At 39.7% G+C, this 21876-nt stretch overlaps 1 protein-coding gene across 1 annotated transcript in view; it reads right to left on the reverse strand.

Moving 5' to 3' along the window:
* B4GALNT1 (beta-1,4-N-acetyl-galactosaminyltransferase 1) overlaps positions 1-15803 on the reverse strand; it is a 407445-nt gene extending 391642 nt beyond the window's left edge. Inside the window, exon 1 of the mRNA XM_053705522.1 lies at positions 15648-15803. The gene's annotated coding sequence lies outside the window, so the exon portion shown is untranslated. The remainder of the gene's footprint in view (positions 1-15647) is intronic.
* Between the last annotated feature and the right edge of the window lie 6073 nt (positions 15804-21876).

A 21876-nucleotide genomic window follows, 5' to 3' on the forward strand; every position in this document is an offset into this window, starting at 1 on the left:
CGGTTCTGATTAAATTATAAATAAGCCCCATAGCACAAGCAATCATCTTAAAGTAGGCAGCAATGTCATATATCTGAAAGGGACATGTAATGGAAAAAATGGCATGCTCTAATTTGTTAAATCATGTAAATCTTACACCACTACATACCTCCCAACATTTGTGGCTAGGAATAAGGGAATTTGGAGGTTGAGGGGGGTCTTCTGGGAAGATGGTGGGTGTGTTTGTTGGGCTATGAGTGGGCTACATTTAGCCACCAATCAGCAAGCGCAATCCAGGTGCTGAACCAAAAATGGCCTGGCTCCTAAGCTTACATTCCTGCTTTTTCAAATAAAGATACCAAGAGAACAAAGAAAAATTGATAATAGGAGTAAATTAGAAAGTTGCTTAAAATTGCATGTCTGAATCATGAAATAAAAAAAAATGGGTTTATATTCCTTTAAGGGAAATTCTGCAAACAGGATACATGGCTGTCTTAGAGGGACAGTGGGACAGAACTCAGAATTAGCGACTGTCCTTCTCAAATTGACAGTTGGGAGGTCTGCTACTCACCGTGGAACTCAATGTATTTAAAGGGACATGAAACAGAAAACATTTATTTCATGATTAGGTAGAACATACAATTTTAAACAACTTTCCAGTTTACTTCTATTATCTAATTTGCTTCATTCTCGTGGTATCATTTGTTGAAGGAGCAGCAATGCACTACTGGTTTCTAACTGAACACATGGGTGAGACAATGACAATCAGTATATATATATGCAGGCACCAATCAGCAGCTAGAATCTAGGATATTTGCTGCTCCTGAGCTTTCCTAGATAAACCTTTCAGCAAAAGATAACAAGAGAAGAAAGCAAATTAAACAATAGAAGTAAATTGGAAAGTTGTTTAAAATGGTATGCTCTGTCTAAATCATGAATGTCTAATTATGACTTTACTGCCCCTTTAATCCCAGCAAAGGGCTAAAATCCTGCTTGGGAGCCACAAGCATTGCAGCTCCCCAGCTGAACACAAAGTCAACGCGTCTTGCTGTTACTGGTGTGTACACTGGTTTTAAACACTCACTACAGTTGCCCAATATACAGACATCCCAACTCTCCCGGAAGTTCCGGGAGTCTCCCGCTTTATAATAACGGCTCCCTGACACCCACAAACTAGATAAAATATGCCGGAAATGCCTAGCTGCAGCTGACACTGCGTTTCTCCTTTACTTTTCACGTTTTATCATGGCAGCTCAGATCGTCGACTGGCTTTCATTTCAGAAAGAGAAGATCTGCTACCTAAGCAATGAGATCAGTAGCCTGCTGGAGCTAGGTTTGAAGGGCACCATCAACAGCAATCGTAGCCCAGTCTTAGAGCAGCTAAAGACAGAGGAGCTGACATATCGGTTAGCACACATTCAGTGCAGCCTGAAGGGAGGAGGAGCAGGGTAGGTTTGGGACTGGAGCCAGAGGTAAGCTCAGACCAGAAGAAGTCTGAGGCCACGGAGCGTTCCCATGAATCACATGCTGCTAGTATTGCTGGGTACAAAGGGGAGGTGAGGCCTTTAGCATTGTAGGTTATTACATTGATTTTGTAATTTAAAGTTAACTCGGCACCAGCTGTTCACAGATTTATGTCTTATTCATATTCCTAGGGTTAAATGTAACAGTAGGCAAATAATGGAGATTGCAAAAAAGCAGTTAATCAAGGATCTTGTGTGCAAATGTATGCAAATATTACTGGGACCCCCAAGTGACATCTCACAGGTGCAAGCCCCAAACACACAAAGGTACCATATCTGCTTATTGTTAGTGCTACATTTAAATACAGTTGTTTAACTTGTACAGTAGCAACACTGGTTAATCTGCTTCATTCTTAATTTTCCACATTTTGTCAAAGTTTTAGTGAGATGAGTTGATGTCTTATTTAGTGCTGTCATTTACATAAAGAAGAATTTTGACATGCTACTATATGATGACATATTTAGATAAGTCAAGCTGGCATAACTTTTAATGGATGTCCGAACCAGGTATGTAAAATATATTAAATTCTAGAGATTGGAGGTTTATGATATTCCAGAGCCCTTTGGCTGCCATAGAGAAGCACATTGCAATGCATAATAAAGTGCTGCAGCTCTCTCTCTGGCAGCTAAAGGGTTAATGCAGTAGCCGGTGACGCCACCTCCCTGAAATGAGTTTTTCCAGGTTGGGATGTCTGCATATAGGGGGTTATCACAATCTTTTCTAATCATCTGCATGTTAACAGCTGCAGATGAGCCATCGGGGCCCATTTATCAAGCTCTGAATGGAGCTTGTGGGCCTGTGTTTCTGGCGAGTCTTCAGACTCGACAGAAACAGCAGTTATGAAGCAGCGGTCTAAAGACCGCTTTCTCCATAACCCTGTCCGCCTGCTCTGAGCAGGCGGACAGGAATCGCCGGAAATCAACCCGATCGAGTACGATTGGGTTGATTGACACCCCCCTGCTGGCGGCCCATTGGCCGCGAGTCTGCAGGGGGCGGCGTTGCACCAGCAGCTCTTGTGAGCTGCTGGTGCAATGCTGAATACGGAGAGCGTATTGCTCTCCGCATTCAGCGATATCTTGCGGACCTGATCCGCACTGTCAGATCAGGGCCGCAAGACATTTGATAAATAGGCCCCATGTTCTAAGTTAATGATCATACATTATTTGCATTGTTTATCAGCAGCACTTTTTATGTTAATGGTGTCACATAAAAAGATATGTATGTGCCAGAAATATTTGTTCCGATCACAATCCAAATTCTCAATAATTATTGACACATTTTCAGGACCATTACTCACACATCAGATTCTGCAGCTAAAAGGAATTGATAAACCTTCAGATAAGACTTTTTGACTTATTAACAAGTATTCCAAAAAGTTTTTGAATGTGACATTGGTTTTGTGAATGCCAATTAAAGGGATAGACAGGTCAAAATGTAAATGTGCATGGGTGCATTTAAATTTCAAATAGAAGCATTTTTCTGTAATATAGTTCCCTTAGCAAAATATATTTCTCTTTTTCAGAAGCATATGAATAAATGCTATAAGTGCTATATATTGCTCTACTCTAGACCAGTGATTTTCAACCTTTTTTTTGCCGTGGCACACTGTTTTACATTAAAAAATCCTGCGGCACACCACCATCCCAAAATTTTACAAAATCACACATTGTAGCCTAATACAGCATATATATATACACACACACTGTACTGTGCTGTCATGCCATGCCTCCTACAAACTAAGGCCTAGATTTGGAGTTCGGCGGTAGAAGGGCTGTTAACGCTCTGCAGGTTTTTTTCTGGCCGCACCATAAAATTAACTCTGGTATCAAGAGTTCAAACAAATGCTGCGTTAGGCTCCAAAAAAGTGCACGATTCCCCCATAGGAAACAATGGGGCTGTTTGAGCTGAAAAAAAACCCAACACCTGCAAAAAAGCAGCGTTCAGCTCCTAACGCAGCCCCATTGTTTCCTATGGGGAAACACTTCCTACGTCTGCACCTAACACTCTAACATGTACCCCGAGTCTAAACACCCCTAACCTTACACTTATTAACCCCTATTCTGCCGCCCCCGCTATCGCTGACCCCTGCATATTTTTTTTAACCTCTAATCTGCCGCTCCGTAAACCGCCGCAACCTACGTTATCCCTATGTACCCCTAATCTGCTGCCCCTAACACCGCCGACCCCTATATTATATTTATTAACCCCTAATCTGCCCCCCTCAACGTCGCCGACACCTGCCTACACTTATTAACCCCTAATCTGCCGAGCGGACCTGAGCGCTACTATAATAAAGTTATTAACCCCTAATCCGCCTCACTAACCCTATCATAAATAGTATTAACCCCTAATCTGCCCTCCCTAACATCGCCGACACCTACCTTCAATTATTAACCCCTAATCTGCCGAGCGGACCTCACCGCTATTCTAATAAATGTATTAACCCCTAAAGCTAAGTCTAACCCTAACACTAACACCCCCCTAACTTAAATATAATTTACATCTAACGAAATAAATTAACTCTTATTAAATAAATGATTCCTATTTAAAGCTAAATACTTACCTGTAAAATAAATCCTAATATAGCTACAATATAAATTATAATTATATTATAGCTATTTTAGGATTAATATTTATTTTACAGGCAACTTTGTAATTATTTTAACCAGGTACAATAGCTATTAAATAGTTAAGAACTATTTAATAGTTACCTAGTTAAAATAATAACAAATTTACCTGTAAAATAAATCCTAACCTAAGATATAATTAAACCTAACACTACCCTATCAATACATTAATTAAATAAACTACCTACAATTACCTACAATTAACCTAACACTACACTATCAATAAATTAATTAAACACAATTCCTACAAATAAATACAATTAAATAAACTAGCTAAAGTACAAAAAATAAAAAAGAACTAAGTTACAAAAAATAAAAAAATATTTACAAACATAAGAAAAATATTACAACAATTTTAAACTAATTACACCTACTCTAAGCCCCCTAATAAAATAACAAAGCCCCCCAAAATAAAAAATTCCCTACCCTATTCTAAATTAAAAAAGTTACAAGCTCTTTTACCTTACCAGCCCTGAACAGGGCCCTTTGCGGGGCTGATAGAATCCTATCAGCCAATCGGAATTCGAGGGACGCCATATTGGATGACGTCCCTTAAAGGAACCGTCATTCGTCGGGAGACAACGGAAGAAGAGGATGGATCCGCGTCGCCTGCTTCAAGATGGACCCGCTCCGCCCCGGATGGAAGAAGATCGAAGATGCCGCTTGGAGAAGATGTTTGCCGGTCCGGATGTCCTCTTCTTGCCGGATAGGAGGAAGACTTTGGAGCCTCTTCTGGACCTTTTCAGCCACCGGATGATGGATCGCCAACCCCCGCTTGGGTTGGATGAAGATGTTGGAGCCAGGACGGATCGGTGATACCTGGATGGTGAAGACAAGGTAGGAAGATCTTCAGGGGCTTAGTGTTAGGTTTCTTTAAGGGGGGTTTGGGTTAGATTAGGGGTATGTGGGTGGTGGGTTGTAATGTTGGGGGGGGGGTATGGTATGTTTTTTTTTACAGGCAAAAGAGCTGAAATTCTTGGGGCATGCCCCGCAAAGGGCCCTGTTCAGGGCTGGTAAGGTAAAAGAGCTTGTAACTTTTTTAATTTAGAATAGGGTAGGGAATTTTTTATTTTGGGGGGCTTTGTTATTTTATTAGGGGGCTTAGAGTAGGTGTAATTAGTTTAAAATTGTTGTAATATTTTTCTTATGTTTGTAAATATTTTTTTATTTTTTGTAACTTATTTCTTTTTTATTTTTTGTACTTTAGCTAGTTTATTTAATTGTATTTATTTGTAGGAATTGTGTTTAATTAATTTATTGATAGTGTAGTGTTAGGTTAATTGTAGGTAATTGTAGGTAGTTTATTTAATTAATGTATTGATAGGGTAGTGTTAGGTTTAATTATATCTTAGGTTAGGATTTATTTTACAGGTAAATTTGTTATTATTTTAACTAGGTAACTATTAAATAGTTCTTAACTATTTAATAGCTATTGTACCTGGTTAAAATAAATACAAAGTTACCTGTAAAATAAATATTAATCCTAAAATAGCTATAATATAATTATAATTTATATTGTAGCTATATTAGGATTTATTTTACAGGTAAGTATTTAGCTTTAAATAGGAATCATTTATTTAATAAGAGTTAATTTATTTAGTTAGATGTAAATTATATTTAAGTTAGGGGGGTGTTAGTGTTAGGGTTAGACTTAGCTTTAGGGGTTAATCCATTTATTATAGTAGCGATGAGCTCCGGTCGTCAGATTAGGGGTTAATAATTGAAGGTAGGTGTCGGCGATGTTAGGGAGGGCAGATTAGGGGTTAATACTATTTATGATAGGGTTAGTGAGGCGGGTTAGGGGTTAATAACTTTATTATAGTAGCGGTGCGGTCCGCTCGGCAGATTAGGGGTTAATAAGTGTATGCAGGTGTCGGCGACGTTGAGGGGGGCAGATTAGGGGTTAATAAATATAATATAGGGTTCGGCGGTGTTAGGGGCAGCAGATTAGGGGTACATAGGGATAACGTAGGTGGCGGCGCTTTGCGGTCGGAAGATTAGGGGTTAATTATTTTAAGTAGCTGGCGGCGACGTTGTGGGGGGCAGGTTAGGGGTTAATAAATGTAATACAGGGGTCGGCGGGGTTAGGGGCAGCAGATTAGGGGTACATAAGTATAACGTAGGTGGCGGTCGGCAGATTAGGGGTTAAAATATTTTAATCGAGTGGCGGCGATGTGGGGGGAGCTCGGTTTAGGGGTACATAGGTAGTTTATGGGTGTTAGTGTACTTTAGAGCACAGTAGTTAAGAGCTTTATAAACCGGCGTTAGCCCAGAAAGCTCTTAACTCCTGCTATTTTCAGGCGGCTGGAGTTTTGTCGTTAGAGCTCTAACGCTCACTTCAGAAACGACTCTAAATACCGGCGTTAGGAAGATCCCATTGAAAAGATAGGATACGCAAATGGCGTAAGGGGATCTGCGGTATGGAAAAGTCGCGGCTGAAAAGTGAGCGTTAGACCCTTTAATCACTGACTCCAAATACCAGCGGGCGGCCAAAACCAGCGTTAGGAGCCTCTAACGCTGGTTTTGACGGCTACCGCCGAACTCCAAATCTAGGCCTAAGTGTTGTGTGCTGCTGCGTGTAGAGCCAGCACTAGGCACGTGTTGTGGTGGGTGGGGGTTCCTTCCAAGTGTGAATACGGGTCAGGGAGGCGAGCTATTTTGAGTCATCATCTCACTCAAAATAAAAAAACGGCCCAGAATAAAAAACAAGCAAAATTTAAAAAAATATGTCGCACTGTTGTCAGTCTGCCGCGGCACACCTGAGGATCTCTCATGGCACACTGGTTGAAAAACACTGCTCTAGACACCTTTGACTCACAGAGCCAAATTATTTACCAAAGATTTCTAGATAAGGGATACCCCAAGGATCTCCTGATTTCTAGTAGAGATAAAGCCAGACTCCTAGACAGAGATACTTTACTCAACAAAAATAAAAATAAGAATAAGGAAACAGACAACATTTTTTCCACAAATCCTATGTTCATAACCCAATACAATAGCAACTACAAACAAATCAGACAGGCTCTAAACAAACATTGGCATATTATTCTTAAAGATCCTATTCTAAAATCCTTAGTAGACGAATATCCCAAAATAGTGTACACCAGAGCTCCCACGCTTAGGGGTAAGCTAGCTCCCAGCAAAAAGGTTAAACATTCTAATTCCAAAAAAATTCAAAAGACACAAACCACCTTTCTAAGCCATACAGGGGCTTTCAAATGTGGGAGAAAAGGATGCAATACTTGTAAATATATTCCCTCAGGTAAAAAAACTTTCTCCTCCAACAGCACTGGAGAGCTTTTCCATATAAAGAAATTTCTTAATTGTAATTCTAGTTACGTTGTATATGTTCTGAAGTGCGTTTGTGGGGACCAGTACGTGGGCCGCACCTCTAGAAAAGCCAGAATTCGCTGTGGAGAACACTTACACAATTGTAAAAATTGCAAAAAGAATAAAATCAAACACAGTGTACCTGAACACTGTCTCAATAAACATTTTGGTAATCCTGAAATTTTCAAGTTCTACCCCATAGATTATATCCCACCATCTACTGATTACAATAGAATTACCAAATTGAGGCAACACGAAACCTTCTGGATTCATAAACTCAACACCTTGTGGCCATCAGGACTTAACTCTAATTTAGATTTGGCAGCTTTCAACTAAATTAGTTTGTCAACTATACTATTATTATTTTTTTACAGTCACATCTTTCTTTTCTTAATATAGATTTTTTCTCTACATACCCAACACATTAGGACTAAAGACACTGGTATCCGATATTAACTTATCACTAGTATTCCCCATCATCCATCACCTTTTTTTATATACAATTTTTATATATACAGTTATTTTGTAGGCAATATAGTCCTTGATACATTCATTACTTTTCATCCATTATTCATTCATTTATTTTATTGTTCATCTTTTTTGTTTCTATGCTCTGGCATTTTACCATTTTATTTTATTTTTATTTTTTTCTTACACGCATCCCCACCACAAGTACCACCACAAATACTTCCCACACCCTGTCCCACCATCCTTCTACCTGATTGATATGCACTACCGTCACTACTGACCACCTTATTATTGTCTCTTGCATATATATATAACTCTTTGTTTAATTTTTACTTGGCCCACCACTATTCCCATTTACCTATCCCGCTAGTACCCCACATCGTATCCTATCACCCTCGCACACCCCCTCCACATATCCATTGGTCCGCTCACACTATTCAGACACAACTTCTGATCCAATAGGTTACCACCTTGCACACCCCCTCCACGTCTCCATTGGTCTGCTCACACTATTCAGACACACCTTCTGATCTAATAGGTTACTGTACCCACATTCACGTTCCAATACGATCAGATTTTTCTGATTTTGCTAACAACAACCCGCATCTGTCCTTCACATTGATTATACATTATATTTCTATCCACTTGTTATCATCCATCATACTATTCAGACACATGGACATCACTTGTCACCATCTATCATATTATTTTGATACCTGGACACCTCTGGTATTATCATACATACCGACTTGAGACCTTTTACATGTATACTACATGCTTTATTCTATCTTCTCAGATTTCAAGTTTCCTATTTAGTCGGGCACCTTATTACAGGGATATTTACTTATTCTACATATACCAAAATCATACACATATATATGTTATATACATCATTACACCTCTGATTTTTATAGGTCATTAGTCATTTATACGAATTGCAGACAAATAGCAACATTGACCGACTGTGTATCTCCCCATCTTTTTTGTACATCTTTTATGTACAGCAAACGGGAAGAAAAATTATTATATTTTTAATTTTTAAATTTTTATCGTTGTATACATAATCTAACTTTTGCCGCATATACATTGTTTCATCTCGCATATTAAGTATGCTTATGCAATCTGGCTTATATAGACCGTAGCCATATAATCTATAACTAGGACTACATATGACTTTATAAATATTACCTTATCTATATACCATTTAGTATCGGATTTTAGTAAATACAATTGTTGAGTATCTTTAATCACCTCACATATTAAGTATGCTTATGCGATCTAGCTTATATAGACTATAGCCATACTATCCTTTACTGGGACTACATATTACCTTATCTATATACCATTTTTTCAGTATTGGATTCTAGTAAATACAATCGTTGAGTATCTGTAATTATAGTTATTGTCAGTATGTCCGCCTTCCCACACCCAACTGGATATACTTACAGTCTTTTAGTTTTCATTGTTTTCCCCGAATTTTAAACATATATTTCTCCCATAGTGGTTTTCAACATATATATATTTTTTAATTACATACTATATCAAAACCACGTTGTAGTTTACATACATAACCTGTTTTAAATACACTACAGCGTAAACAGCATGTTTTCATCCCAAACACCTTGTAGCAGATGTATTGTGATTTCTCATTGGTAATTGTATATCCAATCACGAGTGTTTTGAGTATTTTTAAAGCCCTGTGTAGGGCCATACCTGTTATATTACCTGATGAAACGGCCAGAGAGCTTAACGGCCGAGAAACGCATTGTTTGCTCTTGAAATAAATGTTCTATTTTTATATTATAATACATCTGACTACGCTGTGAGTGTGTTTCAGCCATCACTTTTCTCTCCACAAGCATTGGTGTTTTCTTCTTAGTCATACGGACTGTATATTGCTTTAACGCTACACCGATTCACACATGTTGTGCTTTGGAGAATTCTAACACCTGTGTAGCTGACTAATTGAGATTGCAGACGCACCCATTATACACACATTCTGTGTGCAGAGGAATTTCCACCACCGTAGCTTGTGACCGAGATTGGGACCGACTATCTGGTCGCATTTTCTGACCGGGACTGCTGACGGACCAACCCTACACACATTCCGTGTACAAAGAGACCCGCTTCCACCCCAGCTCTTGTGACATCTATCTAAGGTGGATCTTGTACAGGATTGATCCCCCAGCTTACTGACTGCTGAAAAAGGTCAGCCTGCCTGCATGTACTAAACCACACAGAATCAATCCTTGGATTGAAAATTTGTACACCTGGGTAGCACTCTTCCCCTTATTCATGGATGGCAAAATTGGGCAGAGACTGGATATCTTTGGAGAAAGAGTGCTTGGGGATATTTAAAATATAACCTTTATTTGTTAATTTAAAACAAAAACAAAAGCTTACACACAATCCACATATATACAATGTTTAAAAACACAGGATTTGGTCGGATTTTTTATAATCCAATATTCTTTATTTGAATATAGTGGTTGTCGTTTACATTAAACGTATATTGATCTATCTTAAGTCAGAGATATCTGTAGGGATCAGTAAGAATCTGATTTTCTTGTAGAATACAAGTACACAGCACCTCAGCCATGTTGTAATTAACACAGAGTTATAGATACAAACCTACACATACGGTATCTATAAACTCAGAGATTAATAGGCTACCCTAATTCTTAACCTTCAGCAGTGCCATTAGTACTTTTGTTTTTCTTTGCCTGCATGTACTACTTGTGAGTGCCAACTCTCTTGTGAGTACCTTTCTAACGATTCTGTTACTGCTCTTGTGCCTGAGTTGTCAGTACAATATTGCACTATTAGGCGCTCTCTTTTTTCCTGTCTCCAAATGCTATAAGTGCCCTGTGCAGCACTATTCAAACATCACACCTCCTCAATGAGTCAGCAGTGGCTTGTATGATACAAATTAAGTTGTCACGGACGCAGTACTTCCTGATCAAACATAGGGGTAGATTTATTAAGCAGCGGGTGCTTCTTTCTATGCGCGAAATTTCCAGCTCGCAAGACCACTGCTCCTTAACTTGTCCGCCACCTTTTAGGTGGCAGACTGCAATCATCCCGATCTGATCGGGATGATTGATACCCCCTGCTAACAGCGATTGGCCTCGAATGTGAAGTGGGCGGCACTGCACAAGCATTTCACAATAAATGCTAGTGCATTCATGAATGCCGACAGCGTATGCTGTCTGCATTTAGCAATGTTGGGCGGACATGATTTGTTACAGCGAATCATGTCCGCCCCGCATTTGATAAATCTACCCCATGGTGTTTGAATACAAACCTCTAGTCACTTGTAGCAGATGTAATAACTTCTATGAGAAGTGTTTTTGCTAATCGAACTATATTGCAAAATACTTTTTTTTAAACTGACTTTTCTATCTCTTTAAAGGAACACTGAAGTCAAAATAAACTTTTATGATTCAGAAAGAGCACACAGTTTTAAGACACTTTCCAATTTACTTACATTATCAAATTTTGCACAGTCTTGTTTTATACACACTTTCTGGGTAACAAGATCCTACTGAGTATGTGCACAAGCTCACAGGGTACATGTATACTAGTCTGTGAATGTCTGATGCCGTTGCATTATACATGGGGGCCGGAAAATGGGAGAAAAATCTACTGGTTCTTTAAAATTCAGAGTAGGTGTTAAATCATTGTCTTTTTATTATGCACTTGATAATTTTGCAATTCTACTGAATTGAGTGGACCTTTAAAGTAAAAAAAAATAATCAATTTTACAGTAATTAAAAAAAATAAGGAAATCAATAACCCAACAAACACACATGCCCATTGAACCCATAATGCCACTGTTCAAATCCCTCAATGAAACAAACATTCATCCCAATGGTTTTTAAATTCACACACCTATTAGCATCACTACACATTGTTAAAAATAAATAAACAAACATACAGGCACTTCAACCAGTGATATAATTGATAAACTCCTGATATTGGCATTTAATTTGCCCTAAACATGTCTTTTTTATATTTAACTTCTGTGTAGTTTTCAGGGGATGGCAATTTAGTGCTTTAGAGGTATTACTGGCAGAACCATATTGTGATTGCTGGAAAAACACAATGACAATACCGTCAAACATTCAGAAATTGTCATCTGCCGAAAAAAACAAGAGCATGATTGTGAGCAACCTCTTATTTAGATACTTGCAAATGTGCACTTGCTCTGACAAAGAGCGTCAAAACAAAAAAGGGCTAATAGCTGCTGTTGTGTGATCAATATTGCTATAACAATCACTTGACCAGTTTAGAAACACAAAACCAAATCTGAATTATTTCACTCAAATTCTTCAAATGATGGGTCTCATAATATATTTCTCTGAAGATAAAAGTGTCTATAGAGTTGCAAGATAGACAAATATAATCCAAGTGATGGGGGTTAATTTATTGCTATAACAATCACCTGGCAGTAGGACAAACTCTCATGTCTCTGTATGTATTGTGGGGTCAAAAGGAGCTACCACACCCCCAAGATTTTGTACCATATGGATCATGTGATCACTGTTACCATAGTAAGCATCTGATAACCATAATCTGGGTGTGTTACATCTCACTTGAAAGAAAAGATTTTCCTCTTTTAAAAGAATAGTTGCTTGACCAATGTTGGAGATAATATGGAATGCTAGTGTTAATTTTATTGCCCAGTGTGTGCTTTTGTGTGTGTGGTATATGACGCCTTGTGGGGTAAATGATCCTTCTGAGCTGTCATCCCACAATTAATAAATACATTGAGTTTATGAATTACATTTTTTTTGCAAATCATCTACCATTTAGAGGGATTAAAAAACTTGCCTTTGGAAAAAAGGGGCATCATTCTTTGTGCCCCTTTATATGTTTTATTGGGGTTGAGAATAAAAAACTCTAAAACACCCCAAATTAAAACACAGATATCTGAATGTCTAACAGCTATTTCATTTTAGATGACATTCTTCCTTCTTAAAGGGACGAGAAACCTCTACATTTTCTTTCATGATTTCCATAGAACATACATTTTTAAACAACCTTCCAATTTACTTCTATTATCAAATTTGCATATTGTGTGCAGGTACCAATGGGCAGTTAGCTCCCACTAGTGTAGGATATGTGCGTAATCTTTTTCAACAAGGGATACCAAGAGAACAAAGCACATTTGAAAATAGAAGTGAATTGAAAAGTGTTGTAAAATTTAAACGCTCTAACTGAATCATGCACATTTAATTTTGGCATTCCTATCCCTTTAAATGGACATACAAATCAAAAATTATTTTTAATGCATGTGACAGAGCATTCTTGAAATATATAAATATAAAGGCAAGTAGTGGCAGGAGTTCGGCTGTTGAAAAAACAAAAAGCAGCAAAAAAGTTGGTAATATATATGGAAAGCTTTCCCGTTGCACTTGTATGTTAATTAGATGCAAAAATACAATTACAGATTATTATATGTCTCTTTAATATAACTACAACTTAAACCTTGCTACCTTCATATAATTCAATATACATTACATATAGCTTGTTTCTGAGAAGTTTTACAAACATTTATACTTTCCCTCCACAAAAGCTTGTTCAAGCTCTCACTAGTTGTTTGCATTATTTCCCTCTTTTATATTCTCTTCCCTCCTGATTACTCAATTGACAACAAAGTCACCTAACCTATAAAACCGTTCCCTCCTTCATGAGTATTTGGTAGCAGTAAATAGGTACTTTTTCCCCTTTCTAAGACCTTTTTAGCACCTTGGATAGAAACCAGATTGCAAAGTCTTACTGAAAGGTTAGAAGACAGAAAAACAAAATGTATTCCTATGTACAAAAAATAGTTTCTTTCATGATGGTGAGAGTCCACAAGATCATCACATGTGGGATAACAGTACTATCCATTCAGGGCCAGATTTACATCTCAGGTGCCTGTAGGCACAAAAACCTGAAGCCCCCCCCCCCCCCTCACACAAAAAAAATGTTTTGTTTGTTTTTCTAATATTTTGTTTTTCTTTTCTTTTTTTTATTATTTTCTGTAGTATAGTGAACCTGGGTATAGATGGCACACATCTGAGTGTACAGAGGAACCTGGGTATAGCTGGCACACATTAGCCCAGTGTACAGCAGAACCTGAGCATCACTGCCACACATTTTGATCAGGGCACAGAGGCACCTGGGGAAAGCTGGCAACGGCTGGGATAATTGACTCCATGCAATATATAATATTATATACAGGGATGTAACAAAAAATCTAGGAGACTGATATTTTATTTGGATGTATACAGTCAACAGAGAGAAAGTCCACCCAATTACATATACATACACACGCATATAATATATGAAAACATATATAAACAGTTCACAGAGGTAGAAAAGTGGATCTCAAAAAACAAACTCTTCCTAAACACTGACAAAACTGTCACAATGATCTTTGGAACGGGACATAAATTACACAAACTACAAAATTCCCATCTACACATCAAAACAAAATCAAATTGCACGCTGACCGCAGTCCACTCTTTCAAATACTTGGGTATGTTGTTAGACCCCAATCTATCTTTTGGCCTCCACATAGAAAAACTTGCATCTAAACTCTATCAAAAACTAGGTGCCCTGTACAGAAACAAATCCTGTCCTACAGTAAAGGAAAAGATTGTACAGTAAATGTTGATGCCAATCATGGATTATGGGGATGTAGTATATGCACTTGCACCGCAAACTCACCTTAATAAACTTAATACACTGTATAACTCGTTATGCCGCTTTGTGCTACAATGTAACTACAGGACCCACCATTGTGACATGCTAAAAGAACTAAACTGGCTGTCGCTGGAATCCAGACACACCCTCCATCTTTCCTGCCTTGTGTTTAAGAGCCTTTCTGGGAAACTCCCACCCTACCTGAGCAGAATGCTCTCCCCGGCTGTTCCCACCTCTATAACCTCCGATCCATTACCAGCACATTATTTAGTTTGCCTCCATACAAAAAGAAAGCAGCTCGATCCTCCTTTCCCTACAGAGCACCACAATTATGGAACAACCTCCCGCACAATTTCAAACCTTCCCCAAGCATAAAATCCTTTAAGAGATCCCTCTCTACATATCTCAAAACAGAATGCACCTGTCATGGTTGATTATATATTTCCTACCTGTTCTATGTTAAATTTACATATATTATGTATTAATATTGTTTCTGTATTTTATTGTACCCTATTGTAACAATGCAATGTTTTGTGGACCCAGGACATACTTGAAAACAAGAGAAATCTCAATGTATCCTTCCTGGTAAAATATTTTATAAATAAAATAAATAGATACATAAATACATATATACATACATAAATAATCACATGCATATACACAAACTAATAAATCATGTTAAGAAGAAATTTTTTTATAGGTATAGCTAAACAATACATAATAGATAAATATAGATAGATAGAAATATAAATGAAGAAAAACATAGAAGTATAGACTTACTGAAAAATCATTATGTCCAGTAAATCTTTTTCCTTCAGTAAGGAAACAATATTTCCAGTATTTAACAACTTCTTAGCACCTTAGCGATGTGAAATGGACAATAAAATAAAACAATTACAAATTCAGCCTATTATGTAAAAAGCACTGAATATAATTCAAAGATGAGAAGAAAAAAACAAATCTCCTATTTGACTGGCCACCTGGCAAAACAAAAATAAAACATGAAAGGGTAAGTTTGAATATTACCTGTGTTTCTTTGTCACTGTCAAAATATAAGTTTACGTTTTAATAAATCCTTGACTTGTAAAGAACAGCGTGACAGCAGATGTATAAAAGAGAAAATACTTCAGCAGGAAGTCTGTGTCATTTGTTCTAAGTTTTTTTTCATATGACTCTCCAGTAAGTGTCATTTAGTAAGACTGAAATTCTCTCCTCCCCTTGCATTAGTTCACATGCAAAACTATCCAACAGGTATCTACATGCTTATACTTGTGCACATAGCAGAAATATGTCATTGTACAATTACACAACATGAGTTTCACAAGCTCCCTTAAGGGGGCTGGGTGATGTGCGACTAGTCTGAAATGTATTGTTTGCTATAAACGTCTACTCAATTATTTTTAAGCAATTCAACTATGTAAGTGTGCTGTAACTTGTAGTATTCATTGGATGATTACAATAATAGTTTAAAGTCTGCTCTCCTATCTCAGACAACTCCCAGATCAAGGTAACTATTCAAATTATCATGAAAGATAATTTCATTATTGGTGAATATCTAAAAAAAAACTATCTCACATAAACATAGATTGTGCTGAATTAAATGGGCATTATATTGAAGGTAAATAATAGGATTATTTAAAAAAAAAAACATAATTTATGCTTACCTGATAATTTTATTTCCATCTGTGGGAGGAGAGTCCACTGCTTTATTCCTTATTTGTGGGAATTAAGAACTTGGCCACCAGGAGAAGGTCAAGACACCCCAACGAAAGGCTTACATACCTCCCCCACTCCCCTTATCCCCCAGTCATTCTGCCAAGGGAACAAGGAACAGTAAGAGAAATATCAGGGTATAAATGGTGCCAGAAGAATAATACTAAATTTAGGTCCGCCCACCGGAGAAACGGGCGGGAGCAGTGGACTCTCCAGCCACAGAGGAAAATGAAATTATCAGGTAAGCATAATTTATGTTTTCCATCTTAATGGGAGGAGAGTCCACTGCTTCATTCCTTACTTGTGGGAACAAATAATCAAGCTCTAGAGGACCCTAAACTGAGGGCACCACAGCCTGCAGAACCTTTCTCCCAAAAGCTGCTTCCACCGAAGTAAAAACATCAAACCAGTAAAATTTTGTAAAAGTATGTAAGGAGGACCAAGTAGCCGCCTTACAAATCTGCTCCATAGAGGCCTCGTTTTTAAAGGCCCAAGAAGAGGCCACAGTCCTAGTTGAGTGAGCCATAATCCTCTGAGTGTCCCGCTGTCTCATAGGCCAAATGGATAATGCTCCTTAACCAAAAAGACAGTGAAGTGGAAAAGGCCCTCTGCCCCCGCACTTCCCTGAATACACCACAAATAAAGACAAAGTCCTTCGTGGCCTGAAGATAAAACTTCAATGCCCGAACCACATCCAAATTATGAAGTAACCTTTCCTGAGATGAAGAAGGGTTAGGACACTAGGAAGGAACTACTATTTCCTGATTGATGTTATGATTCAACACAATCTTAGGAGAAACCCCAATCCAGTGCGAAGAATAGCCTTATCAGCATGAAAAGCCAAGTAAGGTGGCTCACATTGCAAAGCCGCTAACTCAGAGACTCTACGAGCTGATGCGATAGCCAGTAGAAATAGAACCTTCCAGGAAAGAATCTTAACCCCTTAAGGACCACAGCACTTTTCCATTTTCTGTCCGTTTGGGACCAAGGATATTTTTACATTTTTGCAGTGTTTGTGTTTAGCTGTAATTTTCCTCTTACTCGTTTACTGTACCCACACATATTATATACCGTTTTTCTCGCCATTAAATGGACTTTCAAGAAATACCATTATTTTCATCATATCTTATAATTTACTATAAAAAAAAGTATAAAATATGAGGAAAAATTGAAAAAAAAAAAAACTTTTTCGAACTTTGACCCCCAAAATCTGTTACACATCTAATACCACCAAAAAGCACACATGCTAAATAGTTTCTAAATTTTGTCCTGAGTTTAGAAATATCCAATGTTTACATGTTCTTTGCTTTTTTTGCAAGTTATAGGGCCATAAATACAAGTAGCACTTTGCTATTTCCAAACCACTTTTTTTCAAAATTAGCGCTAGTTACATTGGAACACTAATATCTTTCAGGAATCCCTGAATATCCATTGACATGTATATATTTTTTTTTAGAAGACATCCCAAAGTATTGATCTAGGCCCATTTTGGTATATTTCATGCCACAATTTCACTGCCAAATGCGATCAAATAAAAAAAAACGTTAACTTTTTCACAAATTTTTTCACAAACTTTAGGTTTCTCACGGAAATTATTTACAAACAACTTATGCAATTATGGCACAAATGGTTGTAAATGCTTCTCTGGGATCCCCTTTGTTCAGAAATAGCAGACATATATGACTTTGCCTTTGCTTTTTGGTAATTAGAAGGCTGCTAAATGCCACTGCGCACCACACGTGTATTATGCCCAGCAGTGAAGGGGTTAATTAGGAAGCATGTAGGGAGCTTCTAGGGTTAATTTTAGCTTTAGTGTAGTGTAGTAGAGAACCCCAAGTCTTGATCTAGGCCCATTTTGGTATATTTCATGCCACCATTTCACCGCCAAATGCGATCAAATGAAAAAAAACGTAAAATTTTTCACAATTTTAGGTTTCTCACTGAAATTATTTACAAACAGCTTGTGCAATTATGGCACAAATGGTTGTAAATGCTTCTCTAGGATCCCCTTTGTTCAGAAATAGCAGACATATATGGCTTTGGCGTTGCTTTTTGGTAATTAGAAGGCCGCTAAATGTTGCTGCGCATCACATGTGTATTATGGCTAGCAGTGAAGGAGTTAATTAGGTAGTTTGTAGGGAGCTTGCAGGGTTAATTTTAGCTTTAGTGTAGAGAACAGACTCCGACCTGACACATCACACCCCCTGATCCCTCCCAAACAGCTCCCTTCCCTCCTCCACCCCACAATTGTCCCCGCCATCTTAAGTATTGGCAGAAAGTCTGCCAGTACTAAAATAAAAAGGTATCTTTGAATTTTTTTTAAAAAATTAAGCATATTTACATATGCTGCTGTGTAGGATCTCACTTTAGCCACCAACCTCCCTGATCCCCCCCAAAACAGCTCTCTAACCCTCCCACTCTGCCTTATTGGGGGCCATCTTTGGTACTGGCAGCTGTCTGCCAGTACCCAGTTTGCAAAATAAATATGTTTTTTTATATTTTTTTCCTGTTTTTTCTGTAGTGTAGCTCCCCCCCCCCCACAGACCAACCCCCACCCCTAACTGATGTTTTTTATAACGTTTATATTCCCCACTTTTACCAACTTTTGCTTAAAAAATTTCTGTAGTGTAGCGGGTCCCACCCGCTCCCTCCCCGTGCACGCGCCCGCCCCCACCTCCCGTGCGCGCCCGCCGGTCATCCCCGCCCACAATCCCGCCCCCCTCCACATCGTCAGGGCCATCGATGGCCGCCACCCGCCTCCCACACCGGCTCCCACCCACCAACGAAGAAAGCCACCGATGTCCGGTGCAGAGAGGGCCACAGATATCGAGGCATCACTGCAATAAACGGAAAGCAGCTGGAAGCGAGCAGGATCGCTTCCAGCTGCTTTCCACACTGAGGACGTGCAGGGTACGTCCTTGGTCATTAACTGACTTTTTTTAGAGGACGTACCCTGCACGTCCTTGGTCGTTAAGGGGTTAATATCAAGTGAATGCATAGACTCAAACGGAGCCCTCTGCAAAATCTTAAAAACCAAGTTTAAGCTCCAAGGAGGAGCCGAATTTCTAAAGACAGGTCTGATCCTAACCAGAGCCTGAACAAAGAACTGAATATCAGGAAGCTCCGCAAGCTTCTTGTGTAACAGCCACCGATAAAACCGAAATCTGTCCTTTTAAAGGAACTGGCGGCAAGACCCTTGTCCAGACCATCCTAGAGAAAGGCCAGAATATTGGATACCCTAACCTTGTGCCAGGGATATCCATGTTCCTCACATCAGGATAAGTAGGTCCTCCGCACCTTATGATAGATGCAACGAGTGACCGGTTTCCTGACCTGGATGAGAGTATCGATCACTCTCTCAGAAAAACCTCTCTTTGCCAAGACTAGGCGTTCAATCTCCACGCAATCAGCCTCAGAGAATCAAGATTTTGGTGTAGAAAGGGACCCTGAACCAGCAGATCTCTGCGACAGGGTGACCTCCAAGGAGGAAACGATGACATCCCCATCAGATCCGCCAACCACGTCCCCCTGGCCACAACGGAGCAATCAGAATGGCCGAAGCGTGCTCCTGTTTGATGCGGGCCACCACTCGAGGAAGGAGTGGCAACGGTGGAAAAATGTAAATTAGGTTGAACTCCCAAGGCACTGCCAAGGCGTCTATCAGCTCTGCCTGGGGGTCCCTGGACCGCGACCCGTATCTGGGTAGCTTGAAGTTGAGTCTGGACGTCATGAGATCTATCTCTGGCGTCCCCCATCTGTTGCAGATCTCCGCAAACACCTCGGGATGGAGAGATCATTTCCCCAGATGAAACGATTGTCTGCTGAGAAAATCAGTTTCCCAGTTGTCCACACCCGGAATGTGGATCGCTGAGAGCGAGCTGTTGTGGGTCTCTGCCCAATCCAGAATCCGAGATACTCTCGTTCCCCCCTGATGGTTTATGTAAGGCACCAAGGTAATGTTGTCCGACTGGAATCTGATGAATTGAGATGACCACAGGTGGGGCCAGGCCCTCAGATCGTTGAATATTGCTCGAAGTTCCAGAGTATTTATTGGCAGAGTCGACTCCTCTTGAGTCCACCTGCCCTGTGCCCTTCTGGCACCCCAAACAGCCCCCCATTCTAATAGGCTTGCGACCGTGGTCACAATCTCCCAGGATGGTCTCAAGAAGGATGTCCCCTGGGACAGCTGTCCCGTGCGGGTCCACCAAGAGAGGTGTTCCCTCACTCGGCTGTCCAGATAAATCTATTGGGATAGATCCGAGTGATCGCCATTCCACTGTCTCAACATGCATAATTGAAGAGGTCTGAGATGGAACTTGGCGAATGGAATGAGATATATGCTGCATACCATGAGCCCAATCACCTCCATACACCTGGCCACAGATGTCCTTGAAGAGGTCTGAAGGGCAAGACAGGTGGACACAATCTTGGAACGTCTCTGATCTGTCAAGAATATCTTCATGCATATGGAATCTATTATAGTACCCAGGAATTTCACCTTGTTCCTGCGACCAGAGAACTCTTTCCTTTGTTTATCTTCCATCCATGGGATTGAAAGAGAAGAAGAAGAGCCCTCGAGTGATCCTCTGCGAGACTGCAAGACGGAGCCTGGACCAGGATATCGTCCATATAAGGAGCCACTGCAATACCTCTGGCTCTCGCAACTGCGAGCAGTGCTCCCAGAACCTTCATAAAGACTCTTGGAGCAGCCGCCAGACCAAAGGGTAGGGTCACAAACTGGTAGTGTTGGTCCAGAAATGCGAATCTCAGGAACTTGAAGTTGTCCCTGTGGATTGGCACTTGAAAGTAAGCATCCTTCAGGTCTATTGTCGTCATAAATTGTCCCTCTTGAACTAGGGGCAGAATCGATCTGATCGTCTCTATTTGGAACAATGGAACTGACAGAAACTTGTTTAGGCACTTTAGGTCCAGAATTGGGTGAAACATGCCCTCCTTCTTTGGAACCACGAAAAGGTTTGAATAATACCCCAGACCTCTTTCTGCAAGAGGGACTGGGGTGATAACTCCGAGAGAGGAGAGATCCCTCACGCAACCTAGGAAGGTGTCTTTCTTCTCTGGTCTTGAAGATAGGTTTGACAGGAGGAATCTGCCTCTTGACAGATGAGTCTTGAATCCTATCCTGTAGCCCTGGGCTATGACCTCCAGAACCCAAGGGTCCTGAACGTCTCTTATCCAGGACTCCTTAAAAAGAGATAGTCTACTCCCAACACGATCCAGAGAGGGATCGGGGACCGCCCCTTCATGCCGATTTTGTCTTGGCAGGCTTCTTACTCTGCTTGGACTTTTTCCAAGAAAGAGCTGGTTTCCAAAATCCCTTGGACTGCTCAGTTTTCGCAGCAGGCTGCTGGCGCTGAGACTTGTCCGAACGAAAGGGACGAAAAGTAGACCCCTTAGGCTTATTCTTTTTATCCTGCAGCAGGAAAGCACCCTTGCCTCCCATGACCGTGGATATGATGGAATCCAGACCTGGCCCAAAGAGAACCTTCCCCTGAAACGGAAGGGAAAGTAATCTAGACTTGGA

The sequence above is a fragment of the Bombina bombina genome, chromosome 3 (genome assembly GCF_027579735.1).
Source record: "Bombina bombina isolate aBomBom1 chromosome 3, aBomBom1.pri, whole genome shotgun sequence".
In the NCBI taxonomy this organism is placed as follows: domain Eukaryota; kingdom Metazoa; phylum Chordata; class Amphibia; order Anura; family Bombinatoridae; genus Bombina; species Bombina bombina.